Here is a 17,623-nt window from a genome sequence, read left to right as displayed (position 1 = left end):
TATCACTGAAGGCATTCAAAACTATGAATGAACACATGTGGAATTATGAAAAGTGTGAAATAACTGAAAACATGTCTTATATTCTAGTTCTCAATAGTACCCCCCCTTTACTGTGATTACCTGCTTTGCTTTCACACTCTTTGCATTCTCTTGAATGTATTCACCTGAAATGGTTCCCAACAGTCTTGAAGGAGTCCCAGAATGCTCAGCACTTGTTGGCCCTTTTGCCTTCACTCCAGCTCTCCCAAACAATCTGGATTGGGTTCAGGTTCGGGGACTGTGGAAGGTGCAGCACTCCATCACTCTCCTTCTTGGTCCAATAGCCCCTACACAGCCTGGAGGGTGTTGGAGTCATTGTCCTGTGAAAAATAAATGATGGTCCACTAAACGCAAACCGGATGGATGGAATGTCGCTGCAGGATGCTGTGGTAGCCATGCTGGTTCAGTATGCCTTCAATTTTGAATAAATCCCCAACAGTGTCACCAGCAAAGCACCCCACACCATCACACCTCCTCCTCCATGCTTCACGTGGGAACCAGGCATGTAGAACCCATCGGTCACCTTTTCTCCGTCGCACAAAGACACAGCGGTTGGAACCAAAGATCTCAAACTTGGACTCATCAGACCAAAGCCAGATTTCCACTGGTCTAATGTCCATTCCTTGTGTTCTTGGCCCAAACAAATCTATTCTGCTTGTTGTGTCTCCTTAGCAGTGGTTTCCTAGCTACTATTTGACCATGAAGGCCTGATTCAGTCTCTCTTAACAGTTGTTCTAGAGATATGTCTGCTGCTAGAACTCTGTGTGGTATTCATCTGGTCTCTAATCTGAGCTGCTGTTAACTTGTGATTTCTGAGGCTGGTGACTCAGATGAACTTATCCTCAGCAGCAGAGGTGACTCTGGTTTCCTTTCCTGGGGCGGTCCTCATGTGAGCCAGTTTCGTTGTAGCGCTTGATGGTTTTAGCCGCTGCACTTGGGGACACATTTAAATTTTCCGGACCGACTGACCTTCATTTCTAAAGTAATGATGGCCACTCGTTCTCTTCACTTAGCTGATTGGTTCTTGCCATAATATGAATTGTAACAGTTGTCAATAGGGCTGTCGGCTGTGGTATCAACCTGACTTCTGCACCACACAACTGATGGTCCCAAACTCCATTAATAAGGCAGAAAAGTCCACTAATTAACCCTGACAATGCACACTGTGAAGTGGAAACCATTTCAGGTGACTACCTCATGAAGCTCATTGAGAGAACACCAAGGGTTTGCAGCACTATCAAAAAGCAAAGGGGGCTACTTTGAAGAACTAGAATATAAGACATGTTTTCAGTTATTTCACAGTTTTTGTTAAGTACATAAATGCCACATGTGTTCATTCATAGTTGTGAGGCCTTCAGTGATAATCTACAATGTAAATAGTCATGAAAATAAGGAAACATATTGAATGAGAAGGTGTGTTCAACTTTTGGCGTACTGTAATGTGTGTGTATGCAAATAATCTACAGCATAGATTGCAGCATTGTATCATGCCTCAAAGGATCAATGGATTGTCTAAAAACAAAGTGTGAGGAGATGTTCTTCTGTCTGCACTCACCTTTCCAGTGAGGATAACACATGGGAGCCACAAGACAACCTGGACCTGGACCTTATCGCCGAGTACATGCAGAAAGACAAGGAGAGGGAGGAGAAGAAGAAGGAGGGCAAGAGGAAAGGTGTCGGAAGGAGGAGGTGAGTTAAGGAAAGAGGGTACTCCAGACTGAAGAGTCCCAGAAATCTAATCTCAATATTAATGAATCCCCACAGAGGGTTTCACAAATGTCTTTTAGGATTTATATATAAATGACTCGTCATTACAAATGCACGTGCATATTACATAAATACATATACATACATACATACATACATACATACATGCAAAATAGTAAGACTAGGCAATTCCAATTGCTTTTGGCGAAAGAGAGCGTATGACAGTGGCTTGAGTCCAGTAGAGCAGACGGCTCTGCAGAGTCGCGTAATTACGACTTCATGACTTTTCATGAACAGCTGAAGGAGCGGCGGTTGTACATAGCAAAACCCTGTTGTGCGTCTGCCCTATACCGTGGCGGGCCGCCATCAACATATCAACACTAAAAGATGGCGGCTGTGGCTTAGTGATAGAGCGGTCGCCTGCCAATTGGAAGTTGGTGGTTCAATCCCTGCAGTCCTATGTCAAAGTCAAAACACTGAACCCTGAGTACGGGGTGTACTTGTACAGCAGCCTCGCCACAGTGTACTTATGTGTGTAAATGGTTCCTGTATTATGTAGAAGAACTTTGAGTAGTCGTTGACACTAGAAAAGTGCTATAGAGAACAGTCCATTTATTGTTTTAGTCCAAAGAGAACTTGGGTATCATGCCAAGTTTTAGTCAAACCATTTTTGTCTTTTTTAAATATATTAATATTATTTACACAGACACATGTTAGATAAACGCCAGGGCTCCTGGCTCTACAGCACCTTGTTGTGCGGCTCAGGCAGAGGGACCGCAGAATTAGCGAACGTTAACTTTTCCCAGACACCGGAGTAGGATTTACCTTTTTTGCGGACTAAACGCTGCTCTGGCTGCTCTCCTTCTAACATCTTTACTCGTGCTGAGTTTTTAAATTCCACTGGATGCCTCCCTGACTGCTGAGAAGTTTTATGGCTTCGGGAAGGGCAGATGTGCGCATGCGTGTGTCATTCAGAATACAAGACAAAATAAGAGTGTTCTTCAATACAGAATTTTTTTCTCTCGATTATACTATTTTTGTGATCGTTGGAGTCAAAATCTAAATTCAAATCAAAATTCAATTAATTGCACAGCCCTCACTAACGGTAAACATATTCTTTGTGAATCTTTACAGTTATTCCCTTAAAGAAGCGACCAGGCCTGCCTTGTTGCACCATCAAAACGTCTTTCTGAACTTTCCATTTTCACACAGGAACATCTGGAGATGTTCTGCTAAATGAAGTGTGGTTGATCCAGGCTACTGTGCATGTAGCTTGTAGCTCCAGTTAATAACTTTTGGGCCTTACATTTTAGTAGTTCTTCCAGTCTGAATGCAGGAGATACTTGACACTCTGGAGTCCTATGGATTGGTCCCTCATCAGCCCTTTCATTTTCTCCAGTCAAACAGAAGATTTTAATATAGTAAAACATGGTCAACTAGAATTCACTCACACCTCCCATTAGTTCTTCTAACCCTTGTATCATTGTCACACACACCTCCTGGGGTCTACTAAAGGCACCTTCAGCAGACGGCAAGCTGGCGACCACAGCAGGAAAGAAGGGCGAGGAGGTGGAGGAAGAGGAAGAAGAGGATTATGTGGTGGAGAAGGTTTTGGACCGCAGAGTGGTGAAGGGAAGAGTAGAGTTTCTGCTGAAATGGAAGGGGTTCTCAGAGTAAGTATGAGTCTAGAATATTAATGCTTGGTGTTCTTGGTCCTGAGATATATAACATATTGCAAATAAGTGTCAGCTTGGTATCATGCCCTCAAAGTTGAAGGTTTGGTATTTTGACACTAAAGTGCAGACCCACAAATAACCTTAAATAACCTTACAAGATGGCAATAGAAAAAAGGAATAATAGTAATGATAATTAGCGTGAGAATGGATTGTCTAACAACAAAGTGTGAGGAGATGTTCTTCTGTCTGCACTCACCTTTCCAGTGAGGAGAACACATGGGAGCCGCAAGAAAACCTGGACCTGGACCTTATCACCGAGTACCTGCAGAAACACGAGGAGACGGAGGAGAAGAAGAAGGATGGCAAGAGGAAAGGTGTCAGGGAGGAGGAGGTGAGTGAAGGAAAGAGGTTACTCCAGACTGAAGAGTCCCAGAAATCTAATCTCAATATTAATGAATGCACACAGAGGGTTTCACAAATGTCTTTTAGGATTTATACATTTTACCGTAATTCCTAAAAGAAAAACCAGTAGTCGATTAAACTGCGGCCCTCTGATAGTGGTCGGGGGGGGGCAACTCTGATAAATAAAGGCCGGGAAAAATCAGTTTTGATAATCTCCTCGGTGCCTTTCATATAATGTGCAGTCACGTTTATCGTAATGTACATTTCTACCAATTTAACTTAACAGATTCAACAATATATTCATGCTTTGTTTTTCTGGATTATGGTTCTCATGTAAAGTATTATTTGTGATCAAATTTAGATTTTTGATCTAATTAAGAAACAAAGAGTGCCAACCAATCCCTGAGACGGAGAGGCTGATAAAGCACTACCAATCCCAGACCATCAACCGGTTGTTACCGCCTGGCTCAAGGCCGGTAACAAAAAGGCCACACAGATATATCAATTCAATTTTATTTAGATAGCGCTAAATCACAACAACAAAGAGCAGGTCTAGACCGGAAACAAACAGGCCACGCAGATAGTTAATCCAAACTTTATTAACACACACACAGCTTAACCATGGTAATGCTTTATGATGTCACCCTACAAGTGTTCTCTGGGATTGAGGTCCGGGGGTTGGGCTGGCCGCTCCATAACATCAATCTGGTTCCTCTGGAACCAAGACTTTGCTCCTTCCTGGTGTGTTTGGGTCCTTGTCTTGTTGAAAGACCCGTTTCAAAGGCATTTCCTCTTCAGCATAAGGCAACATGACCTCTTCAAGTATTCTGATGTATTGGAACTGATCCATGATCCCTGGTATGTGATATACCGGCCCAACACTACAGTATGAGAAACATCCCATAACCACCGTGCTTTACTGTCTTCACAGTGGACTGGGGCTTGATTTCAGTGCAGGGGGGTCGGAGGACAAACTGTCTTCGGCTCCTAGACCCAAAAAGAACAGTTTCCCTCTCATCAGTCCCCAGGATGTTGCTCCATTTCTCCTTTGACCAGTCAATGTGTCCTTTGGTTGTTTCCCACGTCGGTCAGGCTTTGGATGCCATTTCAAGGCATTTGAAATAATTTTGGCAGAGTAGCTTATAATCTTCTGCACTTCTTTATATGTTTTCAACTCATATCAACTTTTTAATCAAAGTCCTCTGTTCTTTAGAGCAATGGCTGGAACGAGCCATTTTGCTGAGTATTTCAGTGTGAAATGCACTATAACCAGCATGCACAACATGTTCTTGCTTTCTTCCTTAAATATGTATATATACAGTATATATATTAAATATGGGCCATAACTGACACCTGTTTCTTCACAGAATCAATCTCAAGCTCACTAATTGAACACAACACTGCTATTATTATGAACATGCTCCTTTCAATTACAGATTCAATTCCACAGAATGAGCAGCATGCGTGGCATGACTGTTGGTTTTCTAGGACTCTACAACACTTACTAGTAAATTATTTGCCATGTAGAAATATCACTTTAACCAAAAAATAGTTTGAGTTTAGTGATGCTATTATTGTGAACACAACTGTATATTAAAGCTATTTTTTAAACATCCATGACCACGACATATGCGCCTGTGTTTGACAGAGACGTCAGTGATGCTCAGCAGTTTTATTCCAGAGCACAGAAATGCTTGAGGAAATGTAGCTTGTGTGGACAATACCACATTACACTACCATATTACTTACTTACACAATACTGCTGGCTATACAAGTTTGATTTAGCAAAAACGACAACCTAAAACAAAAGGTCAAAGGTCAACTGGTGCCCCTCATTGCTAATGCCTATCAGGGACAATGGTTCCAATTTACTTTACTGGAGTAGAGCTGTTCCAGCAACATGAAGACAACACAGTAACCCCTACAGATACCAGTGAAAGCTAAAAATCTGTGGCAAAATGTTACAGTTACAACTCTCCCGGCACTAAAAATCCTGGATGATCCCCAATTTGTTACCGGCTGGCTAAAGGCTGGCAACATAATGGAGGCCACACATAAATAGATCAAAAGTAGTTTATTTATCACAAACTAACCAACAATGGATGCATGGATTCCCATAATGCAACTCCATAATAGTGATGTTGGCAGATAATTAACCCTCATGTCGTCCTCGGGTCAAAATGACCCGTTGTCCTACATCAGTGTTCTTTTTAATTACCCAAAATAACATGATTGATTCCACACAGCGCTCTTTGCCAAGTACAAATCTCTACTTTCATTAATTTTGGGGTGTCTTATTCAATTTTATAGCATTTGGAGAAAACGTTGAAGTGTTTTTTAAATAGTATAGAGTAAAAGTTGAAATATTCCAGTCTGTGATTATCATCAACATCCATTCCTTTAATTTTATTCTAAATAATTCCTAATTTATGCTTTTCTCACTCAAACATTAGGTATAATTTCCTATACATGAGGTTTATTGACCATAAATTCCAAAAATAACTGTAAAAAAGTAAAAGTTAATAAGTTGGTGTAATGTATTGTTAAACGTCAAAAAAGTGACAAAAACTGAAGAAAAATTTAAACATTCATACAAAGCCTCAACAAAAGTGTTGATTTTCAATTTTAAAGGGAAGACAACACAAGGACTAAGAAAAGTATTGCGTCAGTCAAACAATGTTCCATAGACATGCTCTAAATGTTGTTTCTAGTTTAAGATAGAGCTCTACAGCATGGCACCTCACTAACTCACTCTCTTGGTTTTTCTCTGTTGATAGAAACGGAGAGGAAGAGGAGTCAGACGTCACCGCTGTCAGCACTGTGACAAATCCTTCACATCAGGATATTTAAAGATTCATCAGAGAGTTCACACTGGAGAGAAGCCGTACAGCTGTGATCAATGTGGGGCAGCTTTCACACAACAGAGTACCCTGACAAGACATCAACGCATTCACACTGGAGAGAAGCCTTACAGCTGTGAACAATGTGGGGAAACCTTTTCTCGTAGTAGTCACCTTAAAAGACACCAGCGCATTCACACTGGAGAGAAGCCTTACAGCTGTGTACAATGTGGGGAAACCTTTTCTCATAGTGGTAGCCTTAATACTCACCGGCGCACTCACACTGGAGAGAAGCCGTACTGGTGTGAACAATGTGGGGAAACCTTTTCTCAGAGTAGTAGCCTTAAAACTCACCAGCGCATTCACACTGGAGAGAAGCCGTACTGGTGTGAACAATGTGGGGAAACCTTTTCTCAGAGTGGTAGCCTTAAAAGACACCAGCGCGTTCACTCTGCCTCGTTGTGAACATGTTTCAGAGCCAAGCTGTTTCCTCCTCCTCATGCCCTGATAGCTGTGTTGTTATATTCTGATCTTCTCTCCACGTTGAAGGCTGACCAGCAGTAACTTTATCTTCTGAGCAGCATGTATGTTATTGTGGATCAGCTGGACTGTTTTCTGCCTTTCTTCAGAACCCTCTACCATTTAGGCACCAGAATCGGTGCCTGAACCCATAATTTAAAAATATATCTTTTAATGTATATGTTTAAAAAAAAAAAAAGGGAGCACAAAAAGACAGTAAGCAACATTTAAGAATGGCTTGTTTATTTCTATATGGTCCAAATTAAATGTAAAAAAAATGTAATAATAATCCAGTAAATTGCTGCTAAATGACAAAAACAACCACTAGATGGAAAAGGCAGCCCTGTTATTTCAGTAGCACCGAAATGAGGCCCCAAAATCCCTGTTACTATTCAGTCCGACCGGGTGTTAAGGCACCGGTGCCGTACTAGCACCGGGTTTCGGTACCCAACCCTAACCACAATGTACCCACCGTGGGAAGGAGGAGGCCCAGAGGAGAAACATTAAGACGTTTAAAGACATGTTTGAAACTTTTTTTATTTTGGTTTTATTTTGTAAAAACTTTCTTCTCATCTCTAGAAACATACACATTTTTTTGGGCTGACAGGATGTCAGTGTAATTTTCATTTTAGGAATACATTTTTGTTACCCTTATAATGTAAATTGGTTCAAACAGTCCTCTCATCATTACAACACACTAGAAGTTGGCCATTTTTAATTGTACGCCTTCAAGTTATTGTTGTTTTGTAGTTTCTTATGTTTGTATTGTACTGTTAAAATTGCCAAAATGTTTAATAAGGGCAATAAAGTGCAATTTGTTTACCTTTTATGAGCGCAAGCCTTTTTCTCAGCTAAAAGAAAACAAGGTCCTCTTCTGAAAATGCAAAATCTAAATCAGTTCATCTGTCATGTTGTCGTCCTTCCTGGTCTTAGTGTAGCTATGTATGTTTTCAAAAACTGGCAGATGATCACTGACATCATTTGTTATTAGTCCACTTTCAACTTTATAGACAGTGACGTTGGTAAATATATTATCAATTAGTGTAGAAGTATTGGTTGTAATTCTGGTTGGTCGAGTGATTGAGGGATACAAACGGGGACTGTACATCAGATAAAGGAACTCTGTAGTTTTGTTGTGGTCTTTTGGGTTGAGCAAGTCAATATTGAAATCTCCGCAGATAAAAAAACATTTTGAAATTACTGAATATTACTGAATATTTCTGTAATTATTTCCTTAAACATGTAATTATTCGATCCCGGTTTCCTATAGATGCAGCTAATTAGAATGTTTTTTGATTTTTCCATTTCAATGTGTACTGTGATGCATTCCATGATTGTATCTAAAACAAAATACATTTTAGTAACTATTTGACATTAATATCTTTGGTCAATATATAATGCAACCCCCCCACCCTTTGATTGTTTCCTATTGATGAATGATAGTTCATATCCCTAAATCTCCACCAACTCCGGTTGTTCTACCGTGAGCCAAGTCACTGTTATTGCAAATGCTGTGAACATTTTGTTCCTGTTTCAGGTACTGTTTGATTTTTTAAAGGTTTGCGATAAGGCTCCTGCAGTTAAAAGTCAGCTCATGAAGTTTGATGTAAATTTTACAATTTCTTGCCCATGTTGCCTGGGTCTTGTTTTGTTTCTGAGTATTCGTGCTTTCTTGGCAATATCAGCATTTTTCTTGGTGAGGTGTTGGTTGATGTAAACTTGGGTGCCTTTTAATTTCCTTCCTTGTCTGAGGAGTGCTGACTTTTTATTTCTGTTGGTGAACCGGATTATTACCAATGGAGTGTCCGTTTTGTTTTTGCTCGGCAGAGTATGACAATCCTCATTGTCCCCGCTATCAACATAAATGCCTTTGAAATCCAAAAAGCAAATTGACTGCTGTTCCAGCATCTCCTTCTCTCTCTCCTTCTCACTTGGCCTGGCAGTGGTGTACTCAATTCAATCTCCTCAACCTCATCGGGTAGGATTGCATTTTTCTTAGGTGGCATATTCTCCTGGGCCTGGTGGTGGCTGGCTGCACCAGAGCACCTGAGATGTCAGGTTTTCATTCTCCACCTCTTAGCCGGATCTGGCCATGTCGTAAATAGAGGCGAGGCCTCAAAATTGAGAATATATTGGGGCGTGATATTTAAATTACAATCGTTTCCAGCCACTGCATTTATTAATGTACGATCATTCTTACTGTCTGATTGGTGTGATTCGAATGTTTCATGAATCTCATGTGAAGCTTGTCGTAAGAGGATTTCTGCTCTCATATCTGCGCTGGATTTCTACGTTAGGTTGACAAATGAGGGCCGTTAGCTCTAAAGATTTGATTTAATACATAACTGAAGTGAACACACGAATGAGAAGCACAATGGTGTTATTTGTTTTACCTTGTCAAGCTAAAGCCTTTTCCAAAGCTACAAGAAAACAAGGTGCTCTTCTGCAAACGCACAGCTGGGAGTGCTTGAGAGCACTTTGAGGTGCAGAGGGATTTTCGTCTGAGATGCTTCGGGTGTGTTTAGGGGTGAGCCCAAATAGTCATCGAACAACAAAGACAAGAGAGCGATCATGCGGGGGAACCGGGGTATTGAAGTCTGTCCATGCAACCGATGGATGTGATCAAAACCTGTGTACAGCCCAACCACTTACCAATCACATAACTGGAAAGTCAATATTGACTGGGTAGTGGATCTTGATTTGGCAAAATGGACAGTAGACTGCCAGAACATTAATTTTCATGGCGCTGTCAACCACTTTTACAGCAGTTATATTATGATTCATCTCACCATGGAAACCAGGTTGAGGTTTCAGAGTGTCTCCAGCAGAGGATGGTTTCAATCCATCGACCTCTGGGTTATAGGCCCAGCTCACTTCCGCTGCGCCACTCTGCTGAAAATCACCCCAGATGACTTGAAGACTTGAACCCACAATCCCTGGCTTAGGAGGCCAGTGCCTTATCCATTAGGCCACTGGGGCTTTACATTAACCATGTACACCAGTTCAGGAGAAATACATATACAGTTCTGGTGACATAAGGAAACAGTGACCTTGACCTTTGACTTCCAAAATCGAAATCAGTTCATCCGCGACTCCAAGTGGTATGTATGCCAAATTTAAAGGGACTCCCTCTAGGCATTCAGAGATATTGCATTCACTTCACAAGAATCAGGAACATGGAGGCAGCAGGTGTCTCCAACCACAGATCCAGACTCCACAGCTCCAGAGCCAGAAACACCTGCAGGAAGCGATCGGAGTTGCTTAATTTTCACAAGTACAAAAGGCTCGGCCAAACAGCAAAGCCCACCAAAAAGAGTTTCATCGGGGGTTCCCCTTCAAGGAAGTCTTTAGTAAAAGGCGAAAGACTTGTGTATTGTGAAGAGAAACCAGAGTGAGTACAGCCATCTGCTCGAGAGCAGCAGAAAACCCTAGTCGACTCAGTCCAAACCATCACGGTAAGCCTCACTGGGTGTCCAAACTAAAATGATAAGATGCAACTTGGTAGACTCCTTACTGATGTTTATATCTGATTTTACTTTTTTAAAATCAAGGCATTAAGATCAATTTCCAAAAGATGATTTTTTTTTTAATTCCTCTTTTAGTCAACTTCAGCATGGGTTCCTAAACGCATGCATACCACTGTATGCATGTATACCTGCATGCAATTCAAAATGTAGGCCAAGTATGTACTTAAAAAAAAGAAACAGACCCGTATTGATACAAAAACAGAATTTGACAGCAGAAAGCACCAATTTAAGGACAGAGAAATCAGGAATATCACATAAAAGATAGTGTCAAGGTCTACCAAATGTTGCTGTTGGTTGATTGGTTGCCACCGGTTCCCAAACCTTTCCTCGAAATGTCACTCACAGATTTTCCAGCCCCTGAGCTTGAACAGCAGAGCAGGGTGGCGCAGCGGGAGCGTGCTGGGCCCATAACCCAGAGGTCGATGGATCAAAACCATTCTCTGCTAATTGGTATACTTTGGAGCAGTATTAAGTGTGTTCACGTTTATCAAGGCATCTGTTTCTGAAGTGAAATGTCTACATTTGCTGAAGAGTAAACTTAATGGCATGTCAATTATATTTCATCTATAAAAATGGAAACTACAGTTCTGATACCTGCCGTACACCCATAAAAAGATTTCAGACACTGTTTGGTTTAAATGCAACTCCCGTTGGGTCTTTGCCATCTGGGATTTTTTTTTTTTTTTAACCGTCATCTGGCTTCATTAAAGTCAATGCAGATATGAGAAACAGCATCTGCAGTCCCACGTGCCAGACTTTGTCTCAGTGTGACACACATGGTAGATGCAGGAAAAACTGGAGAAGAGGCGTACAGGATGACCTAAACTGAGAACAGCTTCACTCATTGTAAGTGCAATGATATGTTAAAGGATAACAAATACTTTATCAAACCATAGGAATGTGTCCGAGGCCAGGTGAGGAATTAACGTAAAGATAAACAAGCCACAGACACATATGTTCAAATTTGATTAATTCAACAATTGTCTTAAATCCTCCAGCCAGTTTCTTATTACACCAACATTTGCAGCATCCTGAGCCTTTTTCAGAAGGTTAGTACAAAAACTTAGCCTAGAGTAAAGTTATTTTTAAACATAAAAAAAAAAAAAAAAGACATTGCAACTTTTATTGCAAGACAAAAAAGCTATACAAAAGCTCCCGCGAAAAAAATCTGGCATTTTAGACTGCAATTCTCACAAAAAAAAAAAAAAAAAAAAAAAAAAAGCCCAAAAAGTCTGGAGGGACTGATGTCTCCGTCTGCTGAAAAGTACAATACATAACCATTTCCCCAGGTGTGTGTGCACGCATCTTTATGCTGGAGAGCACAATGATCTTTTGCAGGTCTCTGGTACTGTGCACTTCCATGTGTTGGAAAGCACAATGTTACCATTACATGAGGTAGTTTGCAGCTGCCGGTTGTATTATGGTGTTTGTGGGGGCCGTGTATGTGTGCAGGTGTTTTAGTGAGTCTTTACATGTGCTCATCTGCTGTAAAGCACAATAGTGCTCCATTGGACCTCCAGGTCAAAATTGACCTAGAAAACAAAACACTATGTATTTAAAACCCTAATATTCAATGAAATCAGTAATTTTACTAGCAAAGATCATTGATAACCACCCATGTTATTTTTGGTTAATAGAAACTCATTTCTGATAAAGAAACTTAACATAAGTCAAATTTGACCCCAAGACAAAAAGGAAAAAAGTTTTAAACAAAAATAGACTCAAGCCTACTAGTGGGGACTTGCCATGCTGATTGTTGTAGTTCATCTAAACTGACAACCTTTTCGTGCAATTGTTTTAGTTTGGAGGCATGCATAAAGTAATGGCAAAAAGAAACCGTTGTGCTTCCTGGCAGATGAAATCATTCATTGCTTACAATTTATCAGAGAAGTATGGTAAAATCAGTTCAGTTTAATATCAGCACAGATGGAAGTGGGTACATGCAGAAACATGTCAAAGGCGCGTCAGGTTGGCAGCCTTTGTTTAACAAACAACCTTTGTTAATCCAAACAGTCAGCACACAAACAACAAAGGCCCAAACAGCTCCCATCACTCCAGTCACCAAGAGAAACTGGTTCCTGTGCTACATGCCAGGTTAAAACCCATCATGCAGGTAGCACAGCTGTTGCTGATCAGCTCTGATTGGTTCTCTCTGCAGAGTCAGTGCTAGTTGAGATTCAGCCCATGAAAAATGGGAATTTCGAAGCAAGGGACAATAATAGACGAGTAAAGAAAGTCCAGGAAGTTGTGTTTTTTACAAGAAAGAAAGTCAATGAGGTTTGTCTGAACACTGTTAGACTTATTTTTTGTAAATTTGCGTTAACTTACTGGCAACGTGCTGTAACTTCCTGATTACAGTATCATAACTGTACATGTTTTTTTTTACAGTATAATACCCTTACTGTAACTTAGTTTACAGTAATAAAAATACCCTTAGTTTACTGTTTAAAGAACTCCACAGTGGCAAAGCCCAGGGATTGATTAAATTTGTTGAGAAATATTGTAAGGAGAGGCTGTCTTGGTTGACATACCTCTTCAACATTGCGTGGAGGTCTGTGGCAGTGCCTAAGGAGTGGCAGACCAGGGTGGTTGGTCCCCTCTTCAAGAAGAACGGCATCTGCCCATTACAGGAGTATTACTATGCTCAGGCTGCACTAGGCTCCTTGGTAAACTCTACTCCAAGGTGCTGGAAAGGACGGTTTAGGCAATCCTCAGCAAGGAGTGTGCCAATGTATGTAACATTTCAGCAAATGGCAGTGGTGTGATCTGAACCTACGCCTCTAGAGAGACTGGAGCCTAAATCCAGCGCCTTAGACCGCTCGGCCACACTACCTGCAAATAGCACTTCCCCAAATCGTTACAAACACAAGGAACGTAACTAACGGTATGCTTGTTAATGTTATTGGAACAAAACGTTTGCAAGAAAAAGCCAATACTTACATACTAAAAATTTTATCACTCTTTGTCATTTTTCTCTGGCATTGTTGAGTTTAGATATTATAACCAGCATTAGTGAGTAGGTTTAGGTCTGTGTGATATGGGCTGAGCATTTACCTGGGCTGAATTTGGAACATCTTCTTTTGCATATTCACTGTAAAGAGCCATTACTCCTCCAACTGCCACTATTGTTCCAGAGACAATAGGATATACAGTTTTAGATCGCAAGGTAACTGTCCAAGACCAAAGACTTCACTGAAATACCTCAAGTGATCAAAACAGTTTGTTAAAATAGGAAAAGTCATGTTTTTGATTACAAATTCCAGCACAGTTGTTCATTTACCATTCAAAACAAAAGTACAATCATGAAACACATACTACTTAGATATTGCAGCATCCTGATCACAGCCACGGGGGATCTGCATGGGCTTTCTTACCAGCAAGTTTCTGGAGGTCCAAATTTATCTTTGATGGTGGCCAGGGTGAGCTTTTATGGTTATTAAATGATTAACTATGAATCAGAGGTGCTGTTTTTGCTTGTGGGCGAGTCTCTCGGTTCAGAGGTTGGCCATTTAGACTGTAAACAGTATGTTGGTCACCTGGTCGTTAATGTAATAGGAAGAGCTCCAAATTTGACAGTATTGACTGTAAGGGATAGGCTTTGAGTTACATGGAGGATACACACTTTGCATTCAGTCTCGTAATCACCATAAAAATTAGGTATCACTGAAATTGAACTTTTGTTGCTGCAGTCAGAGTATACAGTGCTCACCCTGAATGGACCAGTATAGTGCATCAGAACTGCTTGTTGAATGGTCTATTAGCTTTGGAACCCCCCTTTCCCCACAGCTTTCAATTGTCAGATATGGGTGTGGGAGTGGGCACTGTGTCCAACCCTTTCTTTGTAAAAAAAACACTAAAAAAGTATCTTGGATGAGAGACAAAGCATCTGTGGAGGACCTTTTACCAAATCCAGTTGCCCTTGGCCTAGTTTCACTTTTGGGGTTATAGCATGAATCAGGACCACAACGTACACATCTGGACTCAATGTGGGCATTGTATGGCAATATTTGACACGTTTAGACTATAAAGACAGTTTTCAGTTTATTTCCCCATCTGGCAGGTGTATTTGTGGACTCAGTTGGACATTTTGAGATAATTGCACAATTATCAGTCTATTTCCCATCTGGCAGGGACATTTCTGGATTCAGGTGGACATTGTGGACAGAAACATTGGTGGATCTTGATTCCCAGCATAGGATTTAGCCCGTATTGCACATTGCCTTCACATCCTGCGCAATGTATTGCCATTGTCAAGCACATTGCCACCCTGGTGACTTTCTTCCATGTCTCCATGCACGCCCATATAGATCTGTTGGATTAGTCAGGATGGCTGAGCGGTCCAAGGCGCTGCGTTCAGGTCGCATTGTCCACTGGAGGCGTGGGTTCTAATCCCGCTTCTGACAGCTAGTGTTTTCATCTGGAACTAATGTCTGAGACATGATATTGGGATAAAAACGTATTAGTTCTTTGTATTCAAGCTGACATGAATGTGCGCAAGAATGCAGTTGCAAGTAAAGCTGTTGTGTTAGCATCTTTATTGTCATCAGATGTAAAGTTACCATGTGTTTGTACACAGTAGACATATCTACTGCTGCATTCACTGTCTGTGGCAAGTCCTTCAAAACCTGTTCTTGACTTGCTTTTTCCCTCATCCTCTGAATGCTTAGCTACTAAATGACTTAAGTTGGCCAGTAATTGTGCTTTTTCATCTTCGTTGTGATTGTTGTTATCTTCATATCATACATGTGGATATTATGAAAGAAACTGCCTAGCAACCCTTGCAACACTTTTTAAGGTTCCATGGTGTAATGGTTAGCACTCTGGACTCTGAATCCAGCGATCTGAGTTCAAATCTCGGTGGAACCTGTTTTTAAGTTGTATGTCTGCATTAGCTTAGTTAAGTGTATGTCTTGTTTGTGTTAGTATCTATAGAGATTTGTGGTGTAGTATGGAACCATTGTCCTGTCTTTATGTATTATGAAACTTATTGCCGCCTGTCTTGGCAGGACTCCCTGGAAGAAGAGTTACTGTAGCTCATGGGATTGTTCCTGGTTAAATAAAGGTTACATTAAAAAAAAAATGAATCTGTAATATGTCCAAACATTCCTCTCTTCATTACCGACATACTGGAGTCGGCCATGTTTAATTGGATTCTCTCCAGTTATTGTTGTTTGGTAGATTAACATTATATTTTCCTACTTTGGGGACTTTTCATTTCATATTCTTTGTCTGTATTTTCTATTCCCTGCTTTGTATTTTCTGTGACTGCATGTGGTTTTAAATCTGTTGGAGTTTCTTCAGACTAAAGCAAAGACACTGATGATGTCGTACAAAAGACACATAAAGGACAGCGACCTGTTTCCAGAGGACACTAAAGAATGACGGAGCAGCAGAAACAGAGCAGCTCAAATAGCACCAGCTGATTTATTCATCTGACTAGAATAACGCCAATGATTGACTTGTTTTAAATGTCTGGGAATGTGGAACAGCTCCATGCTGACTACCTGAAATAACAAGGCCACATGCTGATTATTGGGACTTGATTGATGGATTTTATTCTTCCTGTTGTGTCTCTGTTTAAACTCCTAATTTAAGGTAAAGTCAGCGTCCTCTAAAGGTTGTGTGTTGCTGCTGACAGACTCAGATCATTATTCTAAGTGTGTGACAACATTATGGGATGGATCCCTACAGAGATAGACCTTTTAGTTAAAGAGGAACATCCTTTTAGTTTAGATCCTTAGTTTCCAACCAGACCAGAGTGGTGATTGTAGGAACAGTGGAAAGATGAACCAAGACGCTTTTCACATATATTTTTTTTCTTCTTTTGACTATAGTTGTGTTTGTTATTAACGGAAATCAACCCGTCAACATTTATATCGTCATAAAGTTCCACGTTAAGTTTTTTCACCGCAGTTCCAAATGGAGCTGAACACGGAGGAGGATTCCTCCCTAACGGCCGCTCTGCTCTGCTCCTGTCCCCCGCTGTCCGGTAATAGTTAAAGCAGATAAAACCTAAAGAACACTCAAAGCTTCACTTAAGAAGCTTCTTAATTCACGTTCAAGAGAAGGCCTGTTTCCAGCCAGACTATGAATGATTCATGAAATCCCTGTTATTAATATGTGATCAGTCCCATGTGGTCTAGCGGTTAGGATTCCTGTTTTCACCCAGTGGCCGGGTTCAATTCCCGGTATGGGATTGTTGTTTAGCCGTGCAGGTCTGCAGCAAGGTCAGTATGAAGACATTTCACTTCAGAGACTTGCAGTAATAGATGCTTGTGTAAACATCAACAGACCGGAAGTAGATTTAATGTTAAATACAAGCATGCAAGATTAGCATAGGATCGATTCGTGTCTTCCTGCGTGAGTGGTGGGATTTGAACCTGCGCCTCCAGAGAGACTAAATCCTCCGCCTTATGGCGTTTTTCCGCAGGTGGGATCTACCCGCCTCGAGTCTACTTGCCATTTTTGGTTTCCATTACAAAAAAAAGTCCCTGGGCTGGCTACCAGGTACTTTTTTGTGAGCTGAGGCGATACCAAAAGGTGACGTGGAAACCTGCAGACTATGGTTGGAGAGAATCGTCACTTATCACTGCATTTTTAGCAGACCAGAGTGCGGAGTGTGTGTCCAGCAAACGCGACATTTAAAAAAAATCTAGCCAGACACCGACAGATTATCTACTCTCTGCACTATTCTCACTTTTCAGCTGTTCAATATAAGGGCTACTAGAGTTTTTTGCATGTCTTTTCCAGTATTGCACACTTTTAAAAAAACAGACAATGTATCAAAGAAAAGGTTTTATTTAACTTTTCAAGTAGCGCATCAAACGCTCCCATACATCCTGGTCTTCTACCTCTGCAGCCTGTGACAGTGCCCCCCCCCCGGCTCTGCTGTCCCAGATGCATCCCAGTCGTT

At 41.0% G+C, this 17,623-nt stretch overlaps 2 non-coding genes across 2 annotated transcripts; one reads left to right on the top strand and one right to left on the bottom strand.

Moving 5' to 3' along the window:
* Positions 1–10,466: 10,466 nt before the first annotated feature.
* On the bottom strand, positions 10,467–10,576 carry LOC116684599 (U5 spliceosomal RNA). Its single transcript, XR_004330795.1, has one exon. It is a non-coding gene; the product is annotated as a U5 spliceosomal RNA (small nuclear RNA).
* A 4,928-nt stretch (positions 10,577–15,504) lies between these two features.
* trnaq-cug (transfer RNA glutamine (anticodon CUG)) lies at positions 15,505–15,576 on the top strand. Its single transcript has one exon. It is a non-coding gene; the product is annotated as a tRNA-Gln (tRNA).
* Positions 15,577–17,623: the final 2,047 nt, after the last annotated feature.

This window comes from Etheostoma spectabile, unplaced genomic scaffold (assembly GCF_008692095.1).
Source record: "Etheostoma spectabile isolate EspeVRDwgs_2016 unplaced genomic scaffold, UIUC_Espe_1.0 scaffold00019335, whole genome shotgun sequence".
In the NCBI taxonomy this organism is placed as follows: domain Eukaryota; kingdom Metazoa; phylum Chordata; class Actinopteri; order Perciformes; family Percidae; genus Etheostoma; species Etheostoma spectabile.
Note: the sequence above shows the minus strand (reverse complement) of the source record. Positions and strands in the feature narration are given on the sequence as shown.